General features: G+C 34.0%; 1 protein-coding gene across 1 annotated transcript in view; it reads left to right on the top strand.

Moving 5' to 3' along the window:
• Window positions 1-15,415, top strand: part of LOC144840595 (evolutionarily conserved signaling intermediate in Toll pathway, mitochondrial-like) — a 336,759-nt gene that overhangs the window by 82,143 nt on the left and 239,201 nt on the right. The window lies entirely within an intron of this gene.

Genomic DNA, 15,415 nt, shown 5'->3' on the forward strand with positions numbered 1-15,415 from the left:
CAATTTGTTTCACTCAAAATGCTAGATTGACTAGCCTATATAGTAATTATGAGATAAAAATTTTATTTTGAAATACAAAAGTGTCATTTTCTCAAAATGTTGTTTTCACATAATTTCACACAGTTTTATAATAGACTTTCACCCAGTCTGTTGTTAATTTGTCTTTTTTATGTTGTCCACCAGTCAATGTTTGGATTTCTTGTCAGAAAAATAGGTCAAATATTACATGTATGAAATGCCACATGTGCCAAAATATTGATCTTTTACTATATTATTAATACCTATAATAACGTAAGATTGAGATTTTTTTTTGGTGTCTCTGTTTTAGAAAAATCTACATATATGACCTAATGTTGAAAAGTTTTTGTTGTTTAATCTTTCAGTGATACAAGTTTTTTTAGGTTTGAGTTTCAAGAAATCTCAAAAGTGACACCTGGGTATTGAGTCTTTGTTTTCAAAAACTCTAACTATTGGACTTTATCAAGGGTGAAAAGAGTGGTAGTGGGTTGTCCTTCTTGAGGCCTTTGCATCTATGCTATCTTGGCGGACGGTGATAACATATAGGCCTATGAAACTCCTTAAGTAATCAAAAGCAAATACTGAGTGGATGATCGAGAGAAGTTAGTATTTAGGGGGTTAACCAGAGAAATTGAATTAAGGAAGTATGGGGGTAAAGTCTAAACAGAAGTAGAATTTGTAGACCATATTATCGTCCATAATGTGTTGGGGCTCTCAGATATAGCTATCGAGAATGTGTACAGGATAAAACGTGATGAGGGTCGTTCAATCAGTAGTGGTATCCTGATTGTCACTGTCCAAAATGTAGACAAAAAGTTTAAGATTTTGAGTGAGGCCAACAAAATGAATAAACTTAAAGGATGGGAACGGGTCTTTATTTCTCCAGACAAGACAACACGGGAACGAAATGATGACTTTAAGCTCCGTTGTAAGAAGACGACGGGCCAATGGTAAAAATGTCGTTATAAGAAAAGGGCGAGTTGAATTAAGGGAATCAAAAACTAGTATCCATACAGAAGGACAAGTTTTTTTATGATGATTTTGTTCTAGAAAATTTGTTTAATTCTATTCATCACGATATTGGTTTAGAGGGTTTGTCTGGTTTGAATTCTCGGCCGGATTTTTAGCCCAAGAAGACAGAAATATTTTCAGGTTTGAGGATACTAGCAGTGTAGTATTTTCGGAATTAACGAAATCAGACGAAGTTTTTTGTTCTATTCCTGAATGTTCACCTGTCTCTGTGAACTTTCCAATTGATTCTAGTTTTCTAGCTTTCTACTGAGTGAATTGGCTGCCAGAGGCGCTTGACAGTGTTACTCCCATTCTGCTTTTAAAATCTTGCTTTTTGGGTTTTAAGTACACATTTTGAGAGTGATTTTACTACCAATATTGTTATCAGCACTTACAACTATTGTATTGTATATTTTTATTTTATATTTTTTCTTATTTTTATCAGCTAAACTGGATTTAGAAAAGATTTTTTATAGCTTATAGCTAGGCCCTATCTAGCTGTGTGCATGCTATTGTCTTAGCAGTGTTCAGTGAAGCAAAGCCTATTGTTGCCTTAGAACTTTGGGACAGCATAGCATAGAAGATTTGTTTACAGGGCCTAGAGTCGGTGTATGTGTGATATTATTATAATCTACCATTGCTGCGAGTAAACTATGTTGACCTATAACTATAGCTACTCAAAGCTACTTAACCTGAGACAATATGCTGGAAAAATTACTACTGCGGTTGGAAGTGTTTTGAAAGACTTGGGAATTTTCCATTATAGAGGTACCCGTGGTGGACGCAAGTCAAAATTTCACACAAAGAGTAATAAAGATATAGATTCTAAAAACCTTTCAAACATAAACAAGAAAGTACAAGAAGCAGTTAGGAAACAAAAGCCTGCAAAATATTTTCATTGGCGAGCAGGACAGATTAATGTTAATACCTGCTCAGATGACTTCTTACTACATGAAACCCTCATTCAAATTAAAGCAGCAAACCTTGACATCGTGTGTATGCAGGAAGTGAGACGGATTGGTACCGGTGCAATCTCACATGAGGGCTACAATGTATACTGGACTGGACTGAAAATCAAAAAGATGTATGGGGTTGCTATTGCCATAAAACAGTCACCCCATATCAAAGTGTCTAATGTTTATTATGTATATGAACGTCTAATGGCAATAGACGTCACAATAAAAAATTGTAAATTAAGAATTGTGTCTGCGTACTCTCCTACGGAATCCGGTTCAGAATCATCAAAGGATATTTTCTATGCAAAACTCTCCAAAGTAACAAGAGTCGAGAACAACACAAAACTCTTACTGATGGGAGACTTTAATGCAACATCAACAATAACAACCAGAAAATCACTCTTTGATGGAAACCTACATAGATTTCAAGACACAGATGACATTAGTAACGACAATGGCACAAGACTCATCAACTACTGCTCTGACTTCAAGCTATGCATACTGAACACCTGGTTTGACCATTCAAACGTTCATCGGATCACTTGGCATAGCAACGATGGTGTTACAAAGAAAACACTAGATTACAACATATGTGATCACTGGTTGAGGAAGTATGTTACTGACACAAGAGTCTATAACAACTATTATCTTTCGTCGGATCATAGAATCCTTGTGAGTAATATGACAACACCAGCCAACAAAGCAGCCAGGTGGAAGAAGCATAAAAAGAAAAAACAGAGCAAGAGAGTCAACATGAGTAAACTTAAAGATCGAGAAGTAAGAAATAATGTTAAAACAAAGATAGAAGAAGAAATTAATAAAATTACTTCTCCTGAAAAGACAACAACCACTACATCAACTGAGCGCTATACAACACTTATGACAGTGCTAAATAAGGCAGTTGAAGAAGTCCCGAAGAAAACAAGAAACCAAAATGCTCATCCCTGGGATGGTGATGAAAGACTACAACAGCTTATAAAAGAAAGAAAGAATATTAACAAAAGCACAGTTACCTACAAAGAAGAGGAGATCAAGGCTATGCAGAAAGCAATTAAGATAAGGGTTAAGGAACTACGGAATGAATATTTGTATGAAGAAGCAAGCAAGTTAAATGAAGCCCACCAAAATAGACAAATATTTGATTTATGGAGAAAAGCTAAGGAGCACGGTGATGTTATAAGAAAAGCACCAAAGCCTATAAAATGTCCTGGATTACGTGAACACTTTAAAGATCACTTTAATCCAGACCAATCTAGCCTTAAAATCCCAGATGAAATTAGCACACCTCCAGAATATATTATCAACCTGAGACAACCAGAATTTGAGATAGACAATGAACCTCCGTCCAAGAAAGAAATTATTGATGCAATCGGACATCTAAAAGGTCGCAAAGCTACCCTAGATGTCGCTTCTGAAATGTTGCAAGTCGCCACAGAGAACCCAGTATTCGTCGACCATGTACATGGAAAAAAAAAAGGCAGTCCACTTGATCCATCAATGTATAGAGGAATATCGATTGGGTCTACATTTTCAAAGATACTTATGGTTATCATTCTTTCACGTTTTTCCATCTTTTATGAAAGTCAACTTCTACGCACACAGTTTGGATTCAGGTCCAACAGAGGGTGCAATGATGCTATATATGTAATCAAGCAGATCCAGGAAATTGCGTATCGCTCAAATCGCAAACTCTATACATGCTTCATTGATTTAACAGCAGCATTCGACCATGTGAATCGTAATCTTCTTTTCCTAAGCGTTCGTAATAGGTTTCACTTAAACCAGTCTACTACTATGATTGACATTATACAATCACTGTACAGCTCAACGAAAGCATACCTTGCTGACGACGATCCGAGTGATGATAAGTTCGAAACATCTTCTGGGGTGCGACAGGGTGGTATTGAGAGTACCAGCATGTTTAACCAATATTTTGATTACGTTATTAGAGTGTTCAAACAACGCTGTAAAGATGCTAGTTTGGATGGCCTAATGATACAATACCTAATTCCTATTGAAGCTACAAATCGTGCTCAAAGATGTAAAGCACCATCAAGGGGCATCTATGACGACTTTTGAAAGTGGCTATGCTGATGACTTTGCTGTAAGGTCCTGGTCACAAGAAGAACTGCAAACCATTGTGAACATCTTGAATAAAGTTTGTCTGGAATTTGGTCTAAGAATTAGTGCCCCCAAAACAGAAACCATTATATGGAACTGGAAAGAGGAAGTTGAAGAATACCCAAGATGCATCATACAAATTGGCGGCGTACACATTAACAACGTAACACACTTTAGATACCTTGGTGTATGGGCTACCTACAATGATGTTCATATTGGAGATCAAGAAGTAAAATACAGAATCAATTCAGCCAAAGGAGCATTTGCAGAGAATAAAGCATTGCTTACCAACAGAACGATCCACCTACAAACAAGAATGATGTTTCTTAATGGTCTAGTTAGGAGTAGACTCACCTATGGTTGCCATGCTTGGAGGGCAACAGGAAGTGAAATGTCCAAACTTAGCACAACATACAAAACCTTCCTAAGAAGAATGCTAGTGAATGGCTTTCAAAGAGTCTGCCCACCAAACCATGTAGACATATCCTCAGATGAAGAAACAGATGAAAACTATATAGACTGGCGTTACGTAATTGATAATGACGATCTCTACAAAATTACTGGCTGTCAACCGCTAGAAGAATATGTCTACAAGCAACAATTCAACTGGATCGGACATGTAATTAGAAAAGAAAATGAAGATCCTACAAAAATTCTTACTTTTCACACAACCCAAAGTAAACGAAGAGGTCGGAAGATACCATCAGTACTTGATAGAGTTGTACAACTACTAGATGCAACTTCATTAGAGCCTGCTTCAACAGAAATTTATAATTCCCAGCAATGTTTTAACTGTATATATGAACTGTTTTATAAGTTGTTTTGAGACTGTGTAATTTGGTAGTAGTCACTCTCATACTGTAGGCCTACATTTAAAAGTAACACATCCAAATGCCAACTTTAAGTCAATGGCTACCAGATGTCTCTGTGAGACGGTTATTTGAACCAGTACCAGTACCAGTTTCTACGTGCCCCTGAACTATCTAACATTACAATATTATACACCAATGTCCAGAGCATTATGAATAAAATTGACGAATTAAGAGTAGTTGTGTTAGATAGAAAACCAGATCTGATAGCCATCACAGAGTCATGGACCAACGAGAAAATTAATAATGCAACTTTTAAAGTTAGATGGGTATTCTTTGCTGTGTAGGCAAGATAGACTTGATACGAAAGATGGGCGAGGTTCACTTCACAATAATATACAAATGTATGTACCTATGAGAGAAGTTTTAAATAAGTCGTGTCCTACAGTTATAATCGGGGACTTTAATTTTCCGGGTATTGCTTGGGAAAACTTAGAGTCTAATTTGGATGGTCAGGATTTTCTGGATTTTGTCAAGATGCATATCTCACCCACAGCACCTAGAGCAAATAACATTTTGGATCTTATTTTAACTAATGAACCTAATATGATGTCTGATGTTGCTTGTGTTGGTAGACTTGGGTCTAGTGATCATGATATGCTTGAATTTTGTTGTAACATTGATACACTGATTAATGATAGTACTGAGTATGTCTATGATAATAATATTAGAGATGTGCTTGTAGAAGTGGATTGGCCCAGCCTAACTGAACTTCCATCTATATCCGAGTCATGGTCAAAATTTGAAGATGTTTATAATTCTGTTCAAAGGGATAACATTCCTTTAACATTGAGAAGACATAATAGAAAACCTCCTTTTATCAACAGAAATGTTATTAGTTCAATTCGGAAAAAGAGAAAATTATGGAAACGTTACTGTAATTCGAGAGATTCCACAGACCTTAAAATTAAGAGATTTTCTAATAGGGTCAAGTCTAAAGTAAGGAGTGCCAAGAGAAAATTTGAGAAAAAATTGGCTGATAATTGTAAGCGCGATCCTAAGTCTTTTTATATTTACATCAGATCCAGTACTAAAACCAAAGATTCAGTGGGGCCCTCAGTTAATGATGAAGGGATTATAGTTGTTGATGACATGGAAACTGCCGAAATTTTATATTAATACTTTACATCCGTGTTTACAATCGATTCTAATTTTATTCCACCTAATTTACCCAACGAGTTTCCAGATGATGATAAATTGACCACTGTACTATTTACCCCGCAGAAACTCTTAAAATCATTTGAGTTCGAGAGTATTGTTAGAGACTGCTAGTGTTATTTCGACTCCTTTAGCCCGTCTATTTCAGAGATGTTTTGATGAAAATTATGTTCCTCCTTTATGGAAGAAAGCCAATATTTCCCCTATTTTAAAAAAAGGCTCTAAGAAATCATCGGCAAACTATAGGCCTGTTAGTTTAACTTCCCATTTTTGTAAATTTATGGAATCTGTCCTGAGGGATGATATTATTGATCACCTTGACTCATTACATTTAATGAATACATCCCAACATGGGTTCTTGAAAGGAAGATCTTGTCTAACAAATTTACTTATGTTTCTTGAGAAGGTGACATATGATATTGACCAGGATTTACCAGTAGATGTAATTTATTTTGATTTTCAAAAGGCCTTTTCGATAAAGTTTTTCGTGTAAGGTTGTTGAATAAAGTTTTGGCTCATGGTATTGAAGGTCCTTTTGGCATGTGGATAAATTGGCTTAGTGATAGATCTCAAAGGGTTGTTGTGAATGGTAGGAAATCTGAGTGGGCCCCTGTTTATAGTGGTGTGCCTCAGGGTTCGGTACTCAGACCGGTGCTTTTTCTTATTTTTACTGATGACATTGATTTTTCCATTGATTCTTCAATGTTGAAATTTGCTGATGACATTAAATTGTTTGGAAGTGTGCATTCCGAGGTCGATCTTGGAGTACTACAAAATGATATTGACAAGTTATCACTTTGGTGTCGTGAGTCCCTAATGAGCTTTAATATTAGTAAATGCAATGTCATGCACCTAGGATTTAATAATCAGAATCATTCTTATGAACTTGATGGGGTTATCCTAGATGAAGTAACAGAACAAAAGACTTGGGAGTGATTGTTGATAAATCCTTTAAGACTAGTAAACAATGTGTAGCAGCAGTCAAAACAGCAAATCGAGTTTTAGGTACTATTAAAAGATCCATTAAATATAAATCAGTTGATATGATTAAATCGCTTTATATTGGATTAGTCAGGCCTCATCTTTAATTTATTTATTTAGTTATTTTTTTATTTATTTATTATTACTTTGTCTGAATATACCACCACTAGGGGTCATAAACATTAATTGAAAAAGAATAATGCTCGATTAAATTGCCGTAGTCATTTGTTTACCCAACGAGTCGTAAGTTCATGGAATGCTCTCCCTGCCAGTACAGTAGAAGTCGACACAACCATACTATTTAAAAGATAATTTCAGAAGACGAGGGAGGCTAATAGAGGGCCACGACCGGCCCACCTGCCTCTTGCACCATTCATTTAGAGTGGTGTACGGTGAGTTAGAGATCCAAAATAGAATCATTGATATAACAAGAAACGATTACTGTAATTCAGTGGTAGGTTCTGCATGACATGGTCAGACTGATTACGAATCACACAGAATACACAATATTGTTTCGATATGACAGATGACGATTGAATATTCAATCGATATGGTTGACTTTTGGCCGATAGTGATTAGGGACAAATCGGATCAATTAAAATAACAATTGAGGATGTTTTAATCGATTCAAAGATTACCATGCATCATCGAAAAAAGGCATTTTCTGTATCGTAATCAATTTCTTTTACAGAGAATATTTTCTAATAACACAGTAAAGACCAATGACTCTCACAATAGGAAGTTTTCGATTTACATGTACACAATGAATTAACATGACATAGTTTGGTCGACAGTGGTCTTCGCAAATCGAAAGCCCTCTAATAAGTAAGGAGGCCAATGTGAGCTTTTCCATCATGGGGGTGGGGGGGGGGGGGGAGCATTTTCTGTTAATAGCTGGCAACTATGTGGAATATATCCCTTATGGGATGACAAAAAGATAGGGGTGGAAGCCACTCTCAAATGTCAGGTCAAAGGTCATTTTCAAGGTTATTAGGTCAAATATGGTAAAATAGGGTTTTAAACTGTTTTCAACAAATTATAAGCTAATTAAAACAAACTAGATGGTGTCCACAGATGGTTCTCGAATACACAGTAATTTCAGCGTAAAAAATGTACGTACCGCCGCAGGACTATAGTACATTGTCGTTTACAGAAACGAATAAATAGACACGATGATTTATGTAAAATTAGCACCCTGGGAATTAGGCCTTGTCTTAAAAATGAGTCCAATTTTTGTATTTGAACTCATTTAAACAAACCCAATTTGTGTTTTGTATATAACATTAGAGTTGAGGGATGGGGAAGAGGATGGAAAGAACAATTTTTAAATATATTCTCTATCCACTCCACGAAATATTGTTTTAAATGTTTTATAGGCCTATCAATAATATACCACAAAACACAGTAAAACATTTACGATTTATAATACTTTTTTAAAACTGTTCCTGTTATAGTCCATTGAAATAGTAAAGTACATGTAACGATACACCACTACGACGTTTATATTTTTTATAATTAATTATTTTTTATTATTAATTAATACAAAAACGTTGAGAAGCAACTGTCAGTAATCTACCCACAGTCACAGTAATAAATGTTCTTTGTATATTTTGTTTATATATCTAACAGTAACCACATTCACAGTAAGACAATTTCGATTCAAATGGCGACCAAAAATGGTTAATACGTACAGTATTTACAATATTGTCAGTATTGCAATACTATATATAAGTTTTATTCTCCAAGGGCCCATAAATTTACCTACAAACTGGGAGTCTGAGAGATTCATCGCAAATCAATACATTTGTATAAATGTATATTAAATCTATCAAAATAGTATTTTTTAAAGAAAATCGGCCTGTCTTCAACATTATGATACTGTACTCGAGCTGTTCAACCGGTTTTCAGCTATTAAAAACAATTATCGTAGGAGGAGATAGGAAAATGCGAAGCATCCTCGTATTATTGTGTGCAGGTATTTGTTAAGAGGACATCCATTAGACAGTAAATACTACGGTCGGAAAACACCCCTATTTGGGGCAAATCGTTCAACCTAAATTCGTTTTAATTGTCAATAACTAATTATCTAACTCAATTTAATTAGTAAACAGGGTTACATCTGGTGGTTTAAATCAGTACCGAGATTCTAACCAACTTTATATACCATCGAGTAAACATTCTAGAAATAACGCGCGATTTACCGAATTTTGCCCTTACGTAAATTTATATATAGACGTCGTGCCCACAGATGGTTCTCGAATACATAGTAAGGTAATTTCAGCGTTAAAAAACTGTACGTACCGCAGGACTATAAAACATTGTCGTTTACAGAAACAAATAAATATACACAACGATTTATGTAGTCAACCAAAATTAGCACCCTGGGAATTACTTCCGAACGAAAAACTTGTCACAAAATGAGTCCACATTTTTTTGATTTGGACTCATTTAAACAAACCCAATTTGTGTTTTGTATCTAACATTAGGGTTGAGGGTTAAGGATGAGGATAGGTACAAAGAGGCACAATTTTTTAATATATTCTTTATATTAAATTATATTTCTTTATTATTCACTCAGTAACGAAATATTTTTTTTTATAGGCCTATAAATAATATCCCACTAAATAGAGTAAAACATTTCCAATTTAATAACTTTGTTAAAACTGTCACTGTCATAGTCGATTGAAATAGTAAAGTACATGTAACGATACACCACTACAACTTTTTATATTTAATACGTAATTATTAATTAATACAAACGTTGAGAAGCAACATATTATTATGTGTTTATAATCTAAAACTAGGGAATACCCACACTCACAGTAATAAAGTGTGTTAGTATATTTGTTTATATTATATCTAACAGTACCAACACACACAATAAGAAATTTGCGATTCAAATGGCGATCAAAAGTGGTTAATACCTATTTACAGTATTGTATAGCATTACAATACAATTTATGTTTATTCTCCAAGGGCCCATAAATTTACCTACTTGTGTTAAAGCACGGAGGTATGCAAGCATGGTTAAACCAAATAATTTGGAATGTTCCATTCATTGCAAATCAATACATTTGTATAAACGTATATTAAATCTATCAAAATAGTATTTTTTAAAGAAAATCGGCCTGTCTTCAACATTATGATGCTGTACTCGAGCTGTTCAACCGGGTTTCAGCCATTAAAAACAATTGTCGTAGGAGGAGATAGGAAAATGCGAAGCATCCTCGTATTATTGTATGCGGGTATTTTTCAAGATGGACATGCATTAGACAGTGTATACCACGATCGGAAAACACCCCTATTTGGGGCAAATCGTTGAACCTAAATTCGTTTAAATTGTCAATAACTAATTATCGAACTCAATTTAATTAGTAAACAGGGTTACATCAGGTGGTTAAAATCAGTATCGAAAGAACGAACCAACTTTACATACCATCGAGTAAACATTCTATAAATAACGCGCGATTTACCGAATTTTGCCCTTACGTAAATTTATATACAGATAGAGCCTGATGACAATCCTCTTCAGCCGCTAGATCAGACTTAATACTTTCATTGTCGAAATGTCAGAAAGATCTACCCTTTTCTGGCTTTACGTACTGTTAAGAACACAGTCATAACACAAATCTAGTACTTAAATAATACAAGTCTCTTCTATTAACAAGTATTTGTACCAGACATAAAGCAGTAGTGGAGACAACAACAAATAAAATGTGGAAATAATGTTACAGTAATAATACAGTTTTAAATACTTACCCAGTAATATCCCTTTTGCACGTGGATTTAACTGTTCGGCAAAAATTGCCAATTTCTTCGGTGAATTTAATTGAAGTTCTTTCTCCAGATGAAATACTACATCCCATTTATTTTCAAATTCTTGTTCACGCAATTTGTAAAACGCAATCAGGTTTTGTACATTACCATCCGTGATTTGAATCATAGCTTTATAAAGGCGTTCACGCTTTGAAGACAAACTTGCACCACACGGACCAGTATAGTCATACTGTTTACCGACGTCTTGTTTATATTTCTTCACACTGGCTTTTGCGTTGGCATTTCCTGACACGTCTGCAATTTTGGACATTATTTCGACATCATTGTATGCGAGTTTGCCTTGATTTTTAAGTTCATTAAATAAATCCATTCCCAAGTAGTGTTTTTGTGATAATACACCAACCGTTAGGTGATCATGTAAAAGAAATCTTAACTCCCGTCGTTTAACTCCTGGATAGGCGTTACTGAATGTTTGACAAAAGTCTCTAAGCCTATCATCAGCATCAACCGTTGTGGTACTGTAAAAGAAAAATTTTAATATTATTTAACTCTGAATTGAACTGATGTTAACATGTTGTCTCAAGGTGCATCTCCACAACATAGTATATATACGTTTATAGTGAAATACGTTTTCTTTTTTGATAAACCCACATATTGTTTGGTGTTTCATTTTGCTTTTTTTATGTGTTAATCTACTAATAGAACCGATAGTCTTTAACATCATTTAACCTTTAACTCGTAAAATGAAAGTATTTTTTAATATACCGTAAAACCGTGAAGGGACTGATTATATAACAATGTTAATTAAATCTACAAAAATAGATAAATATTGTTTGATAATTCCGTTCACTGCTTATAACAATAATCTCCCCATTCGTTTATCATACCATGTTTATGGATATTGAATGAACTCCATCCATAGTTTTAGAACGTGTATATAATGTACTATTGTTAATTTCATGGTGAACGTTTTTCTATTACTCGTATAGGCTACCTCCTCTCATAGTTTTTATGTGTGAGTCATATGTCCGTTTGAAAGTGTTAAGTGTTGGGCTTGAAACAATGTGATAAGGTAATGAATTCCATGTGTTTATGATACGTAAATCAAACAAAGAAGCTCTGCTGAAGGTATTAAACCGAAATTTCGTGTAAAATGGCCAGCAGAATTTTGGAAAGTAAACAAATTAGAAAAACAAACATTTTCGAGACCATGAACAATCTTATAATTTTCAATCATGTCACCTCTACTACTTCTATCTTCGAGTGACAAAAGACCCAACCTAAAAAGCCGTTCCTGTGCAGAAAGATTTTGGAGTTCTGGCACTAACTTTGTTGCACGATTTTGAACCTTCTCAAGTTTAATAATATCCTTCTTTAGATGTGGTGACCATGATTGAACAGAAAACTCCAAAATAGGACGAACTGAAGTTTTGTATAAGGAAAGAAACATTTCAGAATCCATAAAGGTAATGGCGTGTCGAATTGTACCTATCATTGAATTTGCGGCAATCTTACCAACATGGACCGTGGGCTAAGTCAGAGGTAACAGTGACCAACCTAAGAAATAACTATGTTGGGGATTTCGTAGTCCAACATGCAAAGTTGTGCATTTCTTTTCGTTGAAATGTAACAACCATTTATGACTTACAGACGAATACGTACCCCATATGACAGTGATATTCTTCAAGATGATCTTGAGAAGTTACAGGTACAGTGCCAAAAGCCTTTCTGCAATCAAGATAGATAATATCAATTGGGTCACCATCGTCCTTAGCATTGTGGAAATCTTGGAAAAATTCTAAAAGTTGGATAAGACAGGATCGACGGGACGAAAACCATGTTGGTGTTTGCTCAGTAAATTATTAGATTTTAGATGGATTATTAGATTATTAGATTTATTAGGCCTAGATGTATTGTATATTTTGTGTATGGATGTACTATCTGAAATAAAGGAAATGAATAAATGAATAAACGTTTATCAATTGATAGATCAGATGAAAAAAATCATGAATGAAAGAAATGAAATAACGAATGTTTGTTGTTAGATATCTGATATATCATATTTATTTATACTCTAGTAGCTAGATCAACTTTCGTATGCACTATGAGGTCCAGAGAATTTGACTTCAGAAATTGGTTTAGGATGGTCAAACAATCATTTTTGGCTTGGTTACACATTTTGAAAATGTGGCGAAAGGTCAAAAGGTTATAATATCAAACAGCAATAGGTCCTTAAATCTCGACAACCACTGGTCACAGTAAGGTAATTTTGGTCTCAAATTGATCAGAATGTCTAATGGGACATTTTAGTCAAAAATGACCGGAAATGCCATTTCTGACATTTGACCCACTACCCAGGGCTTGTATGTATCTCCGTAACTACTGGTCGTAGACACTTATATTAGGTCTTAAATTGTTCGCAATATACATTTTGTTATATGTAGCACATTTTAAAAAATGTTACAAAAGGTCAAAGGGTCAGGGTCAAGGGTTATATGAACAACCATAAATAGGTACTTGTATCTCGGCAACCACTGGTCGCAGGAAGTCAATTTTAGTCTCAAAATGTTGAGAAGGCATACATTCATATTCAGTCTAATGGGACATTTTAGTGAAAAATGATCAGAAATGCCATTTCTGACCTTTGACCCATATACCAGGGCATCTTTATATCTATGTAAGTACTGGTCGTAGAAACTTAAATTTAGTATACATATTTACATTCATTCTAACAGAAAATTTGGTGAAAAGATGATCAGAAATACTATTAATTACTAATGTTTCAAACAAAAAACATGCCTCTACACAACTTATTCTTATATAAATGTTATGAAATAACTGATGCTTTAAATGGTTTCGTTATAGGAATTATAACACATCCTTTACTGTTCGTAATTGTACTTTTGCTTATAATAATGCTATAAAATATTGTTGACCCCTGAGGACGATCAAACTCAACAGTTCTTTTCAGAATGCTAGAAGTAACTTACCGTATTTATCCGAATAAACGCACCAGACATTTATTGTGTTTAGGGGGAGGGGTGTTTATTCGGTGGAAGCGTTTTTTTTTTGGTGTAATATGGTAACATGTACAATCAAATAAATACACCCTAGATATAAAAAAATACAACACAATTAATATCGTAATAAGAATAACTGGATTAAACCTTCTTCATCCAGGTGCAAGTACAATTATGATATTGAAAAGGTATCGGAGACAACTATACAGACCAATTCATTCTCATTCTGTATGACACTGTAAAATATTTTTGAATGTCACCGACAAATTATACATATACACATCTGTTCCCAGTGTACATAATAAAACAATATATATTTCTGGAGATTTATTATCAATACCACTAGAAACTAGGTCTAAATATGGTACATCTTAGCACAATGGTTAGTTCGTTAAAACTTAGTTGGGTTAAGAGATTGTTAAGCCCTGACCCAGGTAAATGGAAATATTTACCAAAACATTATATGTATCCATTTAATTATACTGTCAATATTAGTGAGCCCAATTTTGAAAGTCATGTAGAACTGAAATGTATGCCTGAATTTTATAAAGAAATGTTAAAAGTGTTAGTGTATTTTAACAATATAAGAATTACATACCCGCAAAATGTAAACGAGGTTGGAAAACAACATTTGTGGGAAAACACTTTTATAAAATGCAGTGGAAAAACATTATATTTTAAAAGTTGGATACAAGCAGGGTATAAAACAATAAAAGATATAATAGTTAATCACAGATTAATGACTCCGACAGAATTGATACCCACCCTTTCAGAGCAACAAAATGGAATAATTGAATATTTTAAGATTGTAAATGCAATTCCCTCAAATTGGAAGAAAATATTTATAAACAATGAAAAAGAGAGAGACAAACAAGAAATACAAACAATATATTGTAAAAAGTATAACAATTCTTTTTATTATAAACACATTATAAACAATATATCTATTACTCCATTTTGTCAATCGAAATGGGAAACAGAATTTAGAAATGTGAACTTTAAGTGGAATGAAATATGGTTAAAAAAAGTCTATAGCATGAAACATGTAACAAAAGTAGCACAATTTAATTTTAAACTGCTACATCGGATTCTGGCATGTAAACAACGAATGAAGATATGGAAAATATCTCCGGAAGAAATGTGCGAACACTGCCAAAACGAAATTGAGACAGACAAGCACATGCTTTTGAAATGTAAAAGTATCCAAAAAGTATGGACAAAATTTAACAACATGATTATAAAATGCTATTCACTTGAAGAAACCGTACATGATTGGCTAGACATTGTTATTGGAACAAAAAGTGAAAATGTCAATGAATTATTATCATTGTTTACTTTTTGTATTTATAAAACAAATTTTATTAAATCATTAGAAAAGCATTCAAAAAAAAAAATACCAATAGAAACTTAGATTTTTTTACTTTTTAAGTGCATTGACAATAAAAGCATCAGAAGTGTATTTTAATATGTTATAGATCATGATAAAATCATACTACAACACACT

Source organism: Antedon bifida, chromosome 4 (assembly GCF_963402885.1).
Source record: "Antedon bifida chromosome 4, ecAntBifi1.1, whole genome shotgun sequence".
NCBI classification, from domain to species: domain Eukaryota; kingdom Metazoa; phylum Echinodermata; class Crinoidea; order Comatulida; family Antedonidae; genus Antedon; species Antedon bifida.